Here is a 17,016-nt window from a genome sequence, read left to right as displayed (position 1 = left end):
TTTTTCTTGGCACCCACTATTTGCTTCTCAAAAACTAGTTGTTGTAACTTTGCATTCCCATTTTTTTTTTGATTAGCATCTTTGTTCTCTTGTTAGGGTTGGGAGATGTGAGCACCATCATTCACATTTATGAATGTATTGTAGTCTTCAAGTTTTGTCTTGCATTCAACTTCTTTCTTTTCTGCATTTTTTTCAACTTTCATTGTTTCCCTTTCCACAACTCTGTTAGTGTTAGAGTTCAAAAACATATAATATTTTTTCTTAGTGGAATAACCTATAAATATTCCTTCATCACTTTTAGCATCAAATTTTCCATTTCTATTATCTTTAAGTGTATAGCATTTTCTTCCAAAAACTTTAAAATACTTTATAGTAGGTGCATATCCATACCATAGTTTAAAAAGGTGTAACATTTGTACCTTTCTTGGCTTGTACTCTATTCAAAGTAAAAACTATTGTACTTACAACTCCTCTCAAATATTTATGTGACACATTTTTCTCCATCATCAATATTTTAGCACAATCAATGATTGATCTATTTCTCCCTTCAACTATTCCATTTTGAGGAGGGTCCTAGCTGCTAACATCTATCTTTTGATTCCTCTATCATTGTAGAATATGTTAAATTCATTGGAAATGAATTCACCACCTTTATCACATCTCAAACACTTCAGACTCTTTTCTATCTCCTTTTCAACTCTAGCCAAATATCACTTAAATAATTAAAAAGTAACATATTTTTCTTTAACAAAAATCATAATTATTATTCTAGAGTAGTCATCAACAAGTAGAATGAAATATTTTTCTCTATAATAGCTTTGAATACCAATAGGTCCACATAGGTCAATATGAGCCAATTCCAAAATATCATCATATTAATATGTTTCTCTTGAAACCAAACTTTTTCATTTTTCCCAATTGACATTGTTTACACATAGTATTATTAGGTTTTTTAAAGTTTTGGAAAACCTCTTACTCTTTTCATCTTACTAATGCTATTCAAATTGTCAAAATTTACATGACATAACCTCATGTTCCATAACCAAATATCTCCAGATTGTGCAAACAAACATGTCCACTAGATAAATCTAGATAGGACAAGTTACCTATTATTTGGTCACCACTTCTAGTTAGTTCACCATAAACATCAAATATATTGGCCTTTCTATGATGAAACACAACTTTGTGACCTGATTTGGTCAACTTTAAAACACATAAAAGGTTATATTTTATTCCTTCAACCCAATAAATATCATGACAATTGATTTTTTTAGTCAGTTGTATTGATCCTTTACCTTTCACAAGACATGGTACATCATTAATAAATTTAACACAACCACCCTTGTATGGTCCAATGTTCTCAGATTTACTTTTGTCACTAGTCATGTAATTTTAACAACCACTATTAATTATCCATCTATCACTTTTTTTGCATATAAAATTAATGCAATTTTCTCATCATCATCAAAATCTTCTTTCATAGCAACATAGACTACTTCTTCATCATTACTTTCATATTCATTATCAATTTATTCTTAAGCAATATAGAAATATTCTTACCTTTGTCTTTTTATTCCTTGTTTCTCTTGTTGTCTTGGTCTTTTCCTCTCCCTTTGTACTTTCTTTCTCTTTTATCATCCTTGTCTTCTCTATTAGGACAACTTGTAGCAATATAATCAACTTTGTTACATGAAAACCATATTATATGAAGTGTACCTTTGTGTTTCCCTTTGCCTCTTGGAAGTCTTCTAGCCATTAGTGCTTCAAGCTCACTAGGTTCATCATCAAAAGTATTACTGTCACTTTTCACATATTTTCCTTTTCCTTTCTTACTAAGAACCAATTTTTATTTGAAAGTAGATTCAATATAAGTAGGAGTGAAATTATCAAAATTTGACATCTCAAAATTACTAAGCCTATCAATCACAACTTCTAGAGCTAGGTTATTACTTGGAGTACATCTTAGTTCTTGTATTCTATAAACCTTAATAGCACAAATAGGAAGCAAAGTTCTCAATACCTTTATTATCATAGTTTCATCATCAATATTTCCATTAGCACCTCTTAGAGCATTAACAACTTCTTTGATTCTAGCTCTCTAATTTTTCTCTATAGACATTCAAGATTGTCTCTTGCATATATATTCTACAATGTATCCCACATTTCTTTAGCATAGATACAGGTTTTAATGTAATCAAACTTGGCATAGCTTAGGGATCATGCAATCTCCAACATAGCTTGGTTGTGTTCTTGTTTCTCTTTCAACTATTGGCCTATCAAAGGAACTTTTGTTATCTTTGCATATGCATTTTCCACAAAATGTATTTCACCTTCTCCAATTCCTACCAAATGTAGCTTCATCAAACTTTGTCATGTAGGGAAGTTCTCTTTATTCAACCTTGGGACCTCTTTCTTGTACATATTAATCTTTAGCTTCAAGTACCTTAAAATTTTTCTTTTTATAATAACCAATTCTTTGATACCAATTGTTAGAATTTTTAGAATAATTGAGAGCTAGGGGGCACAAATGAGTTATTCATGGTTCAAATGTGCCAATTGAAAAAACAAAAACTTAAACAATTTTAGATCTGCACTTTCAATATCTTAGCCTCTATAGTAAACTTTTAGAAAGCATAAACTAGCAATCCACTATCCTAAATATAACAAACTTGTAGAATGTAAAAATTAATAGTAAATTGCCATAAATATCATCAACACAAGTTTGTCACTAGGATTTAATGTGGAAACCCAATTTAGGAAAAATCACCAGTAACATGTCACCAATATTTCACTCTTCTAAACTGAGCTTTGTTATAAGTCAACCCTGTTAAAGGTTAGAAAACACACTATTTAATGTGACATTTTTAGAGGATTTAATCATCCTATGAGGAGTGGTGTTGTTAGAAAAATTTAGAACATTCCATTAGAATTCCATCTTGATTAAATGATTTGCATATGACTATTAGATCAACCTTGATAAAAGGATTTCAAATCGATACAATGGTTAGAAAGTAACAAGAAGTTTTGATCAAAAAAATACAACTCACTTTATAAATATATATCTTAGTTCATCTCACAAGTTGGTCCACTAATAGGCCTTCATTTTCATCTAAGTCTCTCATTCACTTAGCAACCCTTCAAGCAATCACACTTCTCCTCTTTTCAACTCTTCTCAGCCTTCTTCTTAAGTTCACCACTCAATAACATCAACAACTGATCCAACCTTCAACTTGTCTTTAAGGTTAGCCTATTTACCTCCTTAAATAGGTAATTATGAACCTTTTCTACTTAAAAACCATTGTATATCTTAGGGTTACAATCATATTCAACACCTACAATGAATCAATCCACCTTCTTGATCATTCTCTTCTTTTCTAGAAACTTCTTCATGAATCCTTGCATAAAAATGAAAAAACATGGTTTCTATTGATTTAAATGTTCTAGTTCATTCATCCTTATCTTCATCATGCTTTCCATATTCTGATAAATGAACTCTATCATCTAGAAATTATGATTTCTCATAAAATATCAAAATGGTTTCTCTTAGCCAACATTGTGTTCTAACACTCGGTCATCATTGGTTTACTCAATTACTATTGAATTTTTTGTTTGGCACATATATTGATTCTTGGTCAATATTGATGCTCATTCAACAATAACATGACTCAACATATATTGCAAGTTCCTTAATCTTATGCTTTATTTCTCGGTCAAGCCTGTGCATTTTGGTCTATCTTTGATCACTAGTAGAACTTTCTTCTCCATTTGTAGTATGATTGAACAATCAATTTTTCTTTTCAAAATTTAACTAATCAAGTGTCCATTTTTATTTACCTCCTCATAACTTAACCTTTCCTCTAGTTTCTTTTGGTATGACCAACTTCTAAAATTATCTTCATCAATCATATAGATATGACACTTAGATTAGACAGCAAACAATCTCACCAATAAGGATTGACATCCGTGATAATATAACAATTGTTCCAATTATAGTTTCCAACATATAAGTCTATAGCTTGAATTTCATCCCCATGAATTTCCTCTTCAATGACCAATGGTTGATTAATGGAAACATCTTCTCCATACAAGAAGTCATCATTTGAAGCATTGAGGCACCAATATGTAATAGAATCTATTTCAAATTCATCTTGAAATATATCTTCTTCTTTTTTAGGTTGAGGTTGCATGTATGTCTCCTCTTTAATCTCACTAGTATCAAACTGATCAAATGTTCCTATGACACATTTATGTCAAATTCTTCTTCCTTAGACACCATTTCTTGACAATCTTCTTGATGAGACATAGAATCCATGTCTTCTTTCTTGCATGCATATTTTGATGAGTCCTTTCTATCATTTTTATCAAGAGACTTTTTAATATCAAGAAAATAATTCTCACATCGGCCTTCTTTCTTAAATTCTCACAATGTATGAAGTAAAGAAGGATTTATTTTGTTAGGATCAAGGCACAAATTGCCATAAAATCTTTTTAAAAACTTGACTAGGATCACTAGAAGTATGATTATGTTAAGAAACTTGTGCAGGTGTTGAGCCAATTTCTTGATAACCATTATCTAACCTCAATTAAAATAAATTGTACTTTTGAATAAAGTATTTTTTATATATAGACATGGAACTTCTTTCTTGAAATGATTTTGGTTTATGAGAGAAAATTTTATTATCTTTTCCATCATTTTTATCTATCTTTTGTAGAGTTCAAAGTAAAGATGGATGAATCTTTCCTAGATCAAGTTGCAAGACACCATAAAATCTATTTAAGAAATCAGCATGTATGGGTTCATTGAGAACCTACCTCTTTTAATATGTAAAATATTTATCATCTTTATCAGTATCATAGTCACTTTTACCTTTTCCTTTGTACCAAATGATGATTCTATATTAACATCTTTCAAATAGAGTGATGAAGGGTGCTCCTCTTAATACCTTAAACACATAACATAAATAAAGAAATAATGGCAATTTGTGAGAAACAATTATGGGATTCTTATTATCATAAAAAATGCAAAATTACAAAAATTTTAATTACAATGTGCTAACCCACATGGGCACATTCATTAAAGTAATCTGCAAGACAAAATTGTGAACTATCACCTAGAGTTGTCCTAGACAATGTACAAGTATTTCTTAAATAGGTGATTTAAGCCATCGAGGAAGCTTCTAGACAGTCAAACTTAATGCCTAGGTCCAACATACCCTAACAATACATATAGAGTCAGCCAAACATGCCTTTAACATTTATTTTTGAATTTTTAGTCAATCCAACTTTGGAAGGCCATAAGTTTTGAACCATTATTCTTTTTGGCTATTACAACCACTTTTTAGAAACCTCAACTTCTGATCTATAGGCTTGGATCAACATAGGCACTCATCCATTGAGTTTTCAAGCCTCATCCATGCACATTTAGGCCTTCAAAACTAAACCCAAAGTTTTTATACCAAAAAATTCATACCAAAAGTCCACAATTATTTTACTAATACTTATGATATGGCATTGAGCCTCAAGTGGCAAGATGACATGACTGAGATGAACCTCTACCTCTAAAATAAGGACATTCTAAGCTCACATGACTAAATTACTGAGTAGAAAGTCTCCATAGACAAAAAAATCTTCATTAAGATAACCTTTTTCAAACAACTTAAATGAAATATTTTTGGTTGATGCAAGGTTTCTCTTACATATAGGATGCTCCTGGATTAAACACCTAGGGTAATTTGAGAAGTGACCCCATCACATCTCAGGTATTTAGAGGAAAACCAAGATAGTTAGACTCTTCCCTTTCCAGCCATGATGAATCTTCTACTAGCCCCCATTTTTGTTTGACCATGTATTCTTTATAAGTTTTTTTACTTGTACTTTTTCCAACACGACTATCCAATATCTCCTTGATCTCATTTATAGTTGAACTAGTTGCTAGAATAATCTATTATACTTCTATGAATTCATCTCCATTACCTCCTTCATATTACTCTATCAAATATGAAATGTTAAATACTAGTGAAATATTTAGTTCAGCAAGAAACTCCACTTCATAGGAATTTCCAAAATCATGTCTTTTTTCTATCTTGCATGGTCCAAACTTCTTCATTTTCAACTTATTATATGTACCCACTAGAAAATACTCCTTTATCAAATGAACCATGAATTCATTTCCAATCTTAAATTTCTTATACCTCCTTCTTACATCACCTTACCTTTATACTATGCATTCATATTAATAATGTGCTTCCTCACTTGCTCATGGATATTCTTCAAATGTTTAGCAAATTCGTCTACTTTAGCACTAATTTTTTCTTCTTTATACAATTGCCTCAATTCAAAAGCATTTTTGAGACTACTCCCATATACAATCTACAATGGTTATTTAAAATACTCTTGTTGATGGAATCATTTTATGATTTGGCCTTTGGTAAAATTAGATCCAATCCTTTTGGTTTATCTCCAACCAAACATCTCAATAGGTTTCCCAAACTATGATTCATGACTTCTATCTGTCAATCATTCTATGGATGGTGTGAAAAACTAAACTTCAAATCTATCTTAAATTTTTCTACAATGTACACCATAAATACCCAAAAAATTTGGTATCTTGATCTGAAACTATACTCTTTGGAAGACCATGTAGTCTCACTGCTTCTTTAAAAAACAACTCTGCTACATGAACAACATCACTAGTTTTCTTATAGGGAATGAAATATGCCATCTTTGAAAACCTGTCAACCACCACTAAAATAGAATCATGCCCTTGTCAAGTCCTTACTAATGCAAGAACAAAGTCCATGCTAACATCCTCCCATGGATTGTATGGTACATGTAATGATTGAAATCTCTCTCTCTATCAACAACTTTGATCTTTTTTATAGACTACAAGACTCTATTATGATCAATAGACAATCCACTCATCCTTATGACTCCCTCTTGATCAATCCCTCTTTCTAATATTTAGGTATCTCTATATTATTATGTTCTTATATCTCCCTCAGCACTATCTCCCTCTTACTAGGTAGATGTATGTATTTTAGTAATTTCTTCCTATGTACTAATCATTAGGTACACTATCTCTTATCTAAGTAGATATTCCATGTTTCTCCCTTTTTATATTCTCTATTTCTCCCTCTTTGACAAAAATGCTAAAAAAAATTCATCTTAATATGTAGATATGAACATTTTTAATTTCTCCCTCTTTCACCTATCTTGTGGTTGATCGGTAGTTCTAACTCTTCAATTACTTTAGGTAGCTCCTAAAGTAAGATCCACTACATCAATGTGTAACATATGTCAATCATCTTAGTTGATGTAGGGCACTACTCATGCTTCTTAAATAGCCTTGGAAAGGGGGAATCACCCCTAATTTACCTCTTAGATACTCATGAGCATCCTTAGATAATATGTTTGTGAAGATATCAATTATTTTCTCTTTTGTATTCACATATTCCATCTTCACCTCTTTGTCTTGAACTAACTCTCTTAAGTAATGATACTTTATTGTAGTGTGCTTAGTCTTTTTATGCATCATAGGGTTCTTTGATATATTTATAGCACTTTTATTATCACAATAAAGTATCACAGGTTCAGTGATTTCCTCATTCATACCTTTTAGAAGTTGTTTGATCCACACAATGTTTGTTCAATTTACTACAAGAGCAACATATTCAACTTCAACAATAGATTGAGATATGCAATTTTGTTTCTTCCTAGTCCATGTAACCAACCTTTTTCCTAAGAAAAATGCTTCTCCACTAGTGGTTTTTCCATCATCAATATTTCCAGCCCAATCAACATCAATATAGTCGCTCAACTCAAGCTTCTCATTTTTCTTGTAGTATAGACCATAGTCTTTTGTTCCTTTAAAATATCACATTATTTTCTTAACAACCATCAAATGATTCTCCCTAGGATTAGCAAATAATCTTGCAAGTATCCCAAAAGACAATGCAATATCAGGTCTGCTATGCAATACATATTGCAATTTTTTAATCATGACCTATATAATATTTCATTCATCTTAGTTGAATCATCATTCTTTGACAACTTTTGTCATGTCAACATAGGTGTGCTTACCAGCTTGGAATCTTCTAATCCAAAAGTTTTAAGTATCTCCTTTACATATTTAGACTGAGTAATGTATATACCATATTTCATCTGATGTACTTGTAACCCACAAAAGAACTTGATGTCACATGGTAGTCACTAAAACTTGCAATTGATTTGTAACTTGATCTACAATATCTTCATCCGTAGGCATACCTTCATAAAAGTATACAGATGATTTGTATTCCTCTAGTTCCTTCATAGGTTCAACCTTATGTACCTCTATGTAATCATCAAATTTCACATTTTTACTTTCCAAAACTTTAATAGTGTTATCATTTAAACTCTTATAACCTTTACTTCTTGTAGAATAGAAAATTAATATATGTTCTTCACTTTTTGCATCTAATTTAGCATTCCTAAAATCTTTGAGAATATAGCACTTGCTTCCAAATACCTTAAAATAATTTACATTCAGTGAGTATCCATACCAAAGTTCAAAAGGTGTTGAATGAGTACCTTTTTTGACTTGCACATAGTTCAAGGCATAGATAAATGCACTACAAGTTCTCTCTAGTATTTCAAAGAAACATTCTTATCTATCATGTATTTCCTAACATAGTCCATTATAGATCTATTCCTTCTTTCAACAATTCCATTTTGTGGAGGGATCCTAGATGCAGATGTTTGTATTTTGATTCCTCTATCATTACAAAACATATCAAACTCATTTGATCTAAATTCTCCTCCTTTGCTAGATCTCAAAAATTTTAGGCTTTTACATCTTTCCTTTTAAAATCTTGCTAAGTATTGCTTAAACATTTGGAAAGCATTGGATTTCTATTTTAGAAACATAACTATCATCATCCTAGAATAATCATCAACAAATAACATACTACAATTATTACCTTTGTCAAATTGCACATATATTGATCTACACAAGATGATATAAATAATCTCTAAAATTTATTTAGAGGTGTTAGTCTTACACTTAAAACTAGACTTTGTCATTTTTCTTAACTGACACATTTGCAAATTATATTGTCAGGTTTCTTCAACTTAGGAAAACCTCTGACTCTTCTCATGTTATTGATACTAACCAAGTTATTAAAATTAACATGACATAACCACTTTTTCCATAACCACACATCATCAAATTCTACAACTAGACAAGTAGCATCATCTATATCAAGTTAGAATAGATTACCTCTAGTTTGATCACCTTTCCCAATTAATTTTCCATCAGTGTCATATATCTTAGCTATCTTGTTCTCAAACTCAACCTTGCAACTTAAACTATCTAGTTGTGACACACTCAACTAATTATAGTTAAGTCCTCCAACATAATAAGCATTGTCACATAAAATATTTTATGTGAGTTTGATAGATCATTTTCCTTTCATCAAACAGGTTGCATTATTATCGAACCTTACACTATTACCATCATAATAATTCAAGGTAATGAAATTACTTTTATCTCCAGTCATATAATGTGAGCACCCAATGTTAATGATCCATCTATCATTCTTTTTCACACAAAACACTAGTGTATTTGCCTAATCCTCATCAAAATAATCCTTCATTGCAACATACACCACTTTATCATCATGATCGTCAAATCAATCTTCGATTTCCTCTTCTACAATGTAGCAGACTTCTTTCCTTTATCTTTGTAATCTTTATTGTCCTCATCTCTTCTACTTCTATATTGGTCACCACTTCTATTGTTCTTCTTTTCTAGACATCTAGCAGCAATATGACCAACCTCATTGCAATTAAAACACATGATAGGTAACTTATCTTTGATTTTTCCTTTACCTCCATGAAATCTCCTTGCTAGTAGTGCTTCAATTTGTTCTAAATCCTCCTCTTTTGTATCATTTTCACAAGAAACATATTTTACCTTTTTTCTCTTCTTCTCATTATGTTCCTTCAATAACAACTTAGCTTTGAAAGCATATTCAACATTGTTAGATTTAAAGTTTTCAAAATGAGATAGCTCAAAAGAAGTGAGACTACCTACTAGACCTTTAAGAGTTACATTAGAAATTAGTATACATCTCAGTTCTTTTATTGTAGAAACTCTAATAGAATAGATGGGTAACAGTGTTCTCAATATTTTACTCAATATAATGTCATCATCTATCTTACCAGTAGGTCCTCTTATAGCATTAACAACATATTTTATTCTAGATCAATATTGAGAAACATTCTCACCTTCTTGCATCCTCATATCATCGAACTTGCCTCTAAGACTTTCAGATTTGGCTCTTAAAACATTTTTATCTCCTCCATACATGGTGTAAAGAGAATCCCACATCTTCTTTGCACTATCACAATCCTTGATATCATTAAACTTGGAATAACTTAGGGCAAATGCAATCTCCAAGATTGCCTAGTTGTGTTCTTTCTTCTTTTTCATATCTTTGGTAGTTAGAGCTCCAAAAAGATCAACATTCTTAATGATGATGGTAGATTGTGCATGGTCTCCAAGACATCTTAGATGTATCTTCATAAGACTTTTCCATGCAGGGAAGTTGTCCTTGTTAATCTTGGGTACCTCGCTTTTTGAAATCTTGATCTTTTGCTTTTAGTACCTTCAAATTAGTTCTCTTATGTAGATGACTTTGATAACAATTGTTAGAATTCTTTAGAATAACTGAGAGGGGGGTGGATCAATTATCCAAGGTCTAGATATACAAATAAAAATTTTCATGGCTTAGTGAACCCATATCCATAAAACATATTCATGCATGCATCCATTAGATCATACAATCACTTAAACTTGTAGATTATTGTCTTAGGTCAAAACAACATTGCAGAAATGTAAACATGAAACATAATAGATTCAATAATACATTTGACACTAGGATTTTATGTGAAAACCAAATTTGAGAAAAACCATTAGTAATATGGTACTCATTCTCACTCTTTTGAAGTGATTTCCTGTGAAAGGTCAACCCTATTAAAGGTTACAATACACATTGTTAAATGTGATCTAGTTAGAGGATTTCAATCACCCTATTAGGAGTGATCCTTTTTAGAAGACTTTAGAGCATTCACTTGGAATGTCACCTGATTAAAGGATTTACAAATGACTATTAGGTCAACCTTAATTGAAAGGTTTACCCTAGACTAGTACAATGAAGATCTCTATTTTAGTCCTCCATTCTGCTTTCTTTCACACACTTTAGCTCTGATAGCTTGTTCATCCTTCAAGAATCCATACTCTTAAGCCTTCTTATTTTTCTTTCCAATAACAATCTCTTCTATTTGGTCACTTAATGAAGAAATACCCTAGATGTCTTGTCTAACTTAGGTTCTCAAACATGACCTACCTTACTTTTGATTATGCATCTCTATAAAGAGAAAATTAAGATATTTTGTCATTCAATTTCCATCCTCCATTTTAGGGTTAGGTAGGATTAGGTAGGATTTAATGAATCTACCTGTCTTTTCATTTGAGTCCCTTCTAGAAACTTCTTCTTCAATCCTCTTTGAATTCACTTCAAAATGATTTACCATGAATTCTCTACCACCAACTCATCATAATTATCTTCTACACACTTCACAAAATTTAAGAAAGCAAATTAGTCAGCTCAAATTCTTCAAATCTATGATTTAACATGAATACTAGCACTCATCATCAATATGTCATCACTCAGCTTCCAAACTATTCTTCCACTTGTCTTCAACTAGATCACTCAACAAATACTAGAGTTTATTGGTGCTCATTATGGACCAAACTTTACTCGGCTTACATTGTATCACTTGACATACACTAAATTTTTACATTGCTTAGCTCCAACTAATTTTCTGCTTAACTTGCACTAACTTAGCACCTACTGTCCACTCGAACAAGCTTAGCAGACTCAATTCTTCTTAATTGTTCTTCTAGAATTAGTTGAGGTATCCAACATTTGCAGCCTTAAGTAGATAATCAATAAACTATAACATCACTATCTTAATTGATCTTTGTATTCATTTCTCTTACCATAACTCAACCTTTCCTCTACATTCTTTTGTTATCTTATTTGATAAAAACCTTCTCATCAATAAAAAAATGATAGTATCTAAATCAACTAGGAAATTGTCTTACCAACAAGTAGTAGGTTTGACATCCATGACAAAACAATGATTAAAACACATCCTCATACTTATGTTAATATATTTTCAATAGTGCAACCATGTATTTTATGTCACTCCTTTTTCCATTTGACATGCTTTATAACTCCTCACAAACTTCTTCACATCTTGCTACAACTATGGCTAGTAATAATTCTTAGCAACCAAACTAATGGTCTTGTCTCTCCCAATATCTCCAATCAATCCTCCCTTATGCTTCTCATTGATGAGATTTTGTCTCATAGAACTTTTGGGAATGCATAACTAACTTCCTTTGAACATCATACCATCTTGGATTATGAAATCTAATCACTTTGTCCTATCAAATGTAACAAGTTATGTACAAGCCTTCCAAGCTTTACCAAAATCAAGATCCTCGCAATACAAATTACTATGTTCCTTGAATCCAACCACCTTAATCTACATTCCTATTAGTAAAAGTTGTCTTCTACTAAGAGCAATTGAAACTCTATTAGAATTATCACTCTCATGTTTCAAAATAAATATATAACTCTACAAAAACTCAACCTGCTTCAAATGCCTATGGTTTAATTTTTAGAAACTATTCAAATATTACGAAGCTTGATAGTCAATATACAAAACAAAATCCTTAGGAAGAAGATATTTTCTCCACTTCTTTGATGGCAAAACTGTAGCATAAAATTCTTGATTATAAATAGAATATTTTATTTCGATATCATTCAACTTCTCACTGAAATAAGCAATAGGTCTACCTTCTTGGCTCTAAATAGCTCCTATTGTAGTACCACTAGCATCACAGTCTACTTGAAACACCTTGTTAAAATAGGGAAGTTCTAAAATGAGCTTCTCTATAACTTTCTATTTCAACAAATTTAGAGTCTTATCTCCTCCTATAGTCCACTTAAATTCTTTCATATCTCCTCTCATTATTTCATTCAAGGGTCCACAAATACTACTAAAACCTCTTATGAACTTTGTATAAAAACTAGCCATTTTTAGACCTTTCAAGGGTCCATTTTTAGACCTTCTCCTAAAACTATAAATCCTAGGTACTCCAATTTCTTCTTCACAAATTTGCACTTCTTTAGGTTTATTAGAAAATTTTATTCCTTCAACTTATCAAAAGTCTTTCAAATATGCATCAAATGCTCCTCCAACATCATACTAAATATCAAAATATCATCTAGGTAAACAATGACAAACTTACCCAAAAACTCCTTTAGTACCTCATTCATAAGCCTCATGAAAGTTCTCAATGCATTGGTTAGCCCAAAAGGCATGACTAACCACTCATATAATCCTTCCCTTATCTTGAAGGTAGTCTTTCACTTGTCTCCTTCTCTAATATGAATTTGATGGTACCCACTCTTCAGATATATGTTTGTGAAATACATGGCTCCACTCGAACAATGCATAATATCATCCATCCTTGGCATTTGGAATTTGTACTCTATTTTGATCTTGTTGATAGCCTATGAATCTATGTGCATCCTCCATTCTCCAATCTTTTTTGGTGCTAATACTACAACACATGGACTTAGACTCTCTTGAATCAACCCCTTCTACAATAACTCATGAAATTGTTTGTTAAAATCTTCAATTTTTGTTGGTGTCATTTTGTGCATTACCTTATTTAGAAAACTAGCGCTTGGAATCAAATCCATCTAGTGATTGATCTTCTTCATCTGAGGTAATCCATCATGTACATTATTTGACACAATATCACAAAACTCTGCTAACAAATTTGTAACTTTTTTAGGTACCTCCTCTACTTATTCTTTACCATCTTTTGAGATTACAAAAAAAAACACATGCTCATGCTTCATACCTTGCAAAAACTTCTTTCCACTAGAAAAACATATTTTGGAAGCACTACATACCTTTTCTTCATTGTCCTTCAATGGATTCAACTTATGTTTCACTCCATCCTTTGTTAGAGTGTAGGAATTTTCTCATCCATCATGTACAACATGCTTGTTAAAGTGCAGTGACCTACCCAACAATATATGACATATGCCCATAGGTATGATGTCACAAAGCACCTCATCCTAGTAGCTTCCAATCTTGAACTTCACTAGACATTTCTCATTTATCATGACCTTGTGATCATCCTTCACCTCGGCAATATGATATCGACATGGATATTTCATCCTCTGGAGATTTAACTTCATGACCATATTTTCTAACACCATATTGTTAATGCTTCCACCATCAATGATCATATCACAACACTTATCTTCACATTTTCATTTTGTGCAAAACAAACTCATCCTTTAATTCAGTTCATTTTCTCTTGTCAACAAGACTCTTCTATTAACTATGAAATCTCCACTTTTAGCATCTTCAAAATGAGATGACTTTCCTAGCCTTTGATTCTTTGATCTATCCTTCCTTGGTATTGGGAACATTCAAATTCTATGTGCCCTTCTTCTTTACAGTGAAAGCATTTACCATGAAAACCCCCTCTTCCAAATCCTTTCCCCCTTCCTCTTCCTCTATGATCTCTATTGTTTTGATCTTGGAAATTATGGGATTTATTTCTCCTCTATTTCTGATTACTACTTCTAGCCTCATCCTTGTTCTTCTGGTCATCAATTTGGCCTCCATAGGGTTGTTTTCCAGATCTTCCATCGTGACCTCTACCACTATTTTTTTATCAAATGTTTTTCTCATCTTCTCCTTAACTCTTAGGTTAAACTAGTATGCCTCCTTCGTACTAGTCATTTGAATGAGAATCATCTCCTCTTGAATTCTTGGCCTTAACCCATTAAGATAATGGAAAAATTTCTCCTTATTAAATTTTTCATGGACTATTCTAATGAGAGCTTAGCAAAACTCTATGGTTTACTCTTATTCTTATTCTTCTCTTTTATCCTCACTTTCATCATCTCCTACAACAAGATTCATTCCTCTATGCATTTTTTCTTGTAGTTCTTGTATTTTCATCTAAAGGGAGCTTTAAAATCCTTAGGTGTAACACCTAGAACTCTTCCACCATGCTCTCTTTGTTGAGGAATTTTCATGCTTTCCCTAAAAGCCTAGTACAAACAGCCTCATAATTGGTGATCTATCTATACGCTTAGCCCAAACCATGGTTTTAGTATAATTTTCTCATAGTCGGTGATCTATTTATAGACTCAAGAACTCCTGCTTTGATACCACTTGATGAAAGGTGCTCCCCTTAATACCTTAAACACATAATAGAAATAGAGAAATAGCAACAATTTGTGAGAAGAAAATATTGGCTTCTTATTATCACTACAAATATGAAATTATAAAATTCAATATTATAATATGCTTACACACATGGCCACAACTATTACATTAAAATACAAGACAAACTTGTGAACTATCACTTAGAGTTGTCCTAGACAATTTACTAGCATTTCTTAAATAGGAAATTTTATGCCACTTGAGAAGGTTCTAGACACTCAAACTTAATACCTAGGGCTAATAGATATATATATATATATATATATATATAGAGAGAGAGAGAGAGAGAGAGAGAGAGAGAGAGAGAGAGAGCCTATTAATCTCAAATTGGTTTATTCAAACAAGTGACGATATACTTAAGTAATTTACTTAGTTCATGCTGAACAAGTAATGTATGTCGAGAATAAGTTGCCAGATAGTATATGTCAAGCAAGAGATATATATTATGTGTCGAGTAACTAGTAAGTGATGAGCCACTCAATGTGTTGAGTAGGTAGTAAGTCTCGGGTAATTTAGATGTCAAGTTATCAGTGGATGCTAAGTCATTCAAAGGCTTGCTACAACATTGAAGAGACAGTGGATGCCAAGCATCAGACACTTCAAGTGCTAAATAAATAGTTTTGGAAATAGTTGTTTGTAATGGCACAAACTTATGTGCAAACCATTTTTTAGCCAACTTAAGGATTTTTTTTGTGATTCTAGATGATAAGGAAGAATATTTATTGAGGATCCCTATGTAAGTGTTTTTCTAAGATTGGTTTTGACAATTGAGTGTCAACACACTTAACCAATTCTTAAGTTGATGTCGAGTATAATACAGAAGTCAGGCTATAGTATATGTCGACCCAAGGATTCAATAGGTTCCAAGTGAACTTCAGGTGCTAAGTGTAGTTCAACTGTTGAGTGATAAGTGATGTCAAGTCACTATAGGTGTCGAGAAAAATAGAATCACTATAGGAGCCAAGTGAGAAAAATTCCTATATGTGTCGAGCATTAGCAATTAGTAAGTGCCAAGTAACACAAAATCAACATATGAGTTTTTTCCTTCACAAACTTAGATGTAAAATATTTTTTGAGCCAACTTAGGATGAATCTTAAAGGATCTTGAAGATAAGATCAAATCTTTGTTAATATGTGGTAATTGATCAAGAAAGTACTATACATACTTCATAAATTTTTTGGTCCAATTTTTTTTTTTTGGGTACTATTTGTAGATTCACCATTCATAGATTTTCCACTAAAGTAATCACTAATTTATGGCCAACATGTAATAACCCTAAAGTGGTTTAATACTTGTATAAAAAGGCTTAGGGTTAGGGATTGTTTCATAGTTGGAGATGCAAAATTGGTTCTTGCAGTAGTATTGAGCTGTAAGGGATTATAGATTATAATCAGGTTATAATCACTAGATCGTAAAAATATTTGACTTTCTATTTGGTGGAAGTAGCCCAGGGTTTGGGTGAACCACATTAAATTTTGGTACCTTATGTTCTTTTCCGTGTGATCTATTATTTTATGTTATTGGTTATATTTGCATGTAATTTTTATTTATGTCCATGGTTTAATCCTAACAAGTGGTATTAGAGCAAGGTTGTTTTTAGTTATCATCTACAAGAAAGTCTCATAGTTGAGTGGGAGTCTCACGGT

The sequence above is a fragment of the Cupressus sempervirens genome, chromosome 6, assembly GCF_028749045.1.
Source record: "Cupressus sempervirens isolate cs-2001-9-10 chromosome 6, ASM2874904v1, whole genome shotgun sequence".
Classification (NCBI taxonomy): Eukaryota; Viridiplantae; Streptophyta; class Pinopsida; order Cupressales; family Cupressaceae; genus Cupressus; species Cupressus sempervirens.
The sequence above is the reverse complement of the archived record's forward strand: the minus strand, read 5'-3'. Positions refer to the sequence as shown.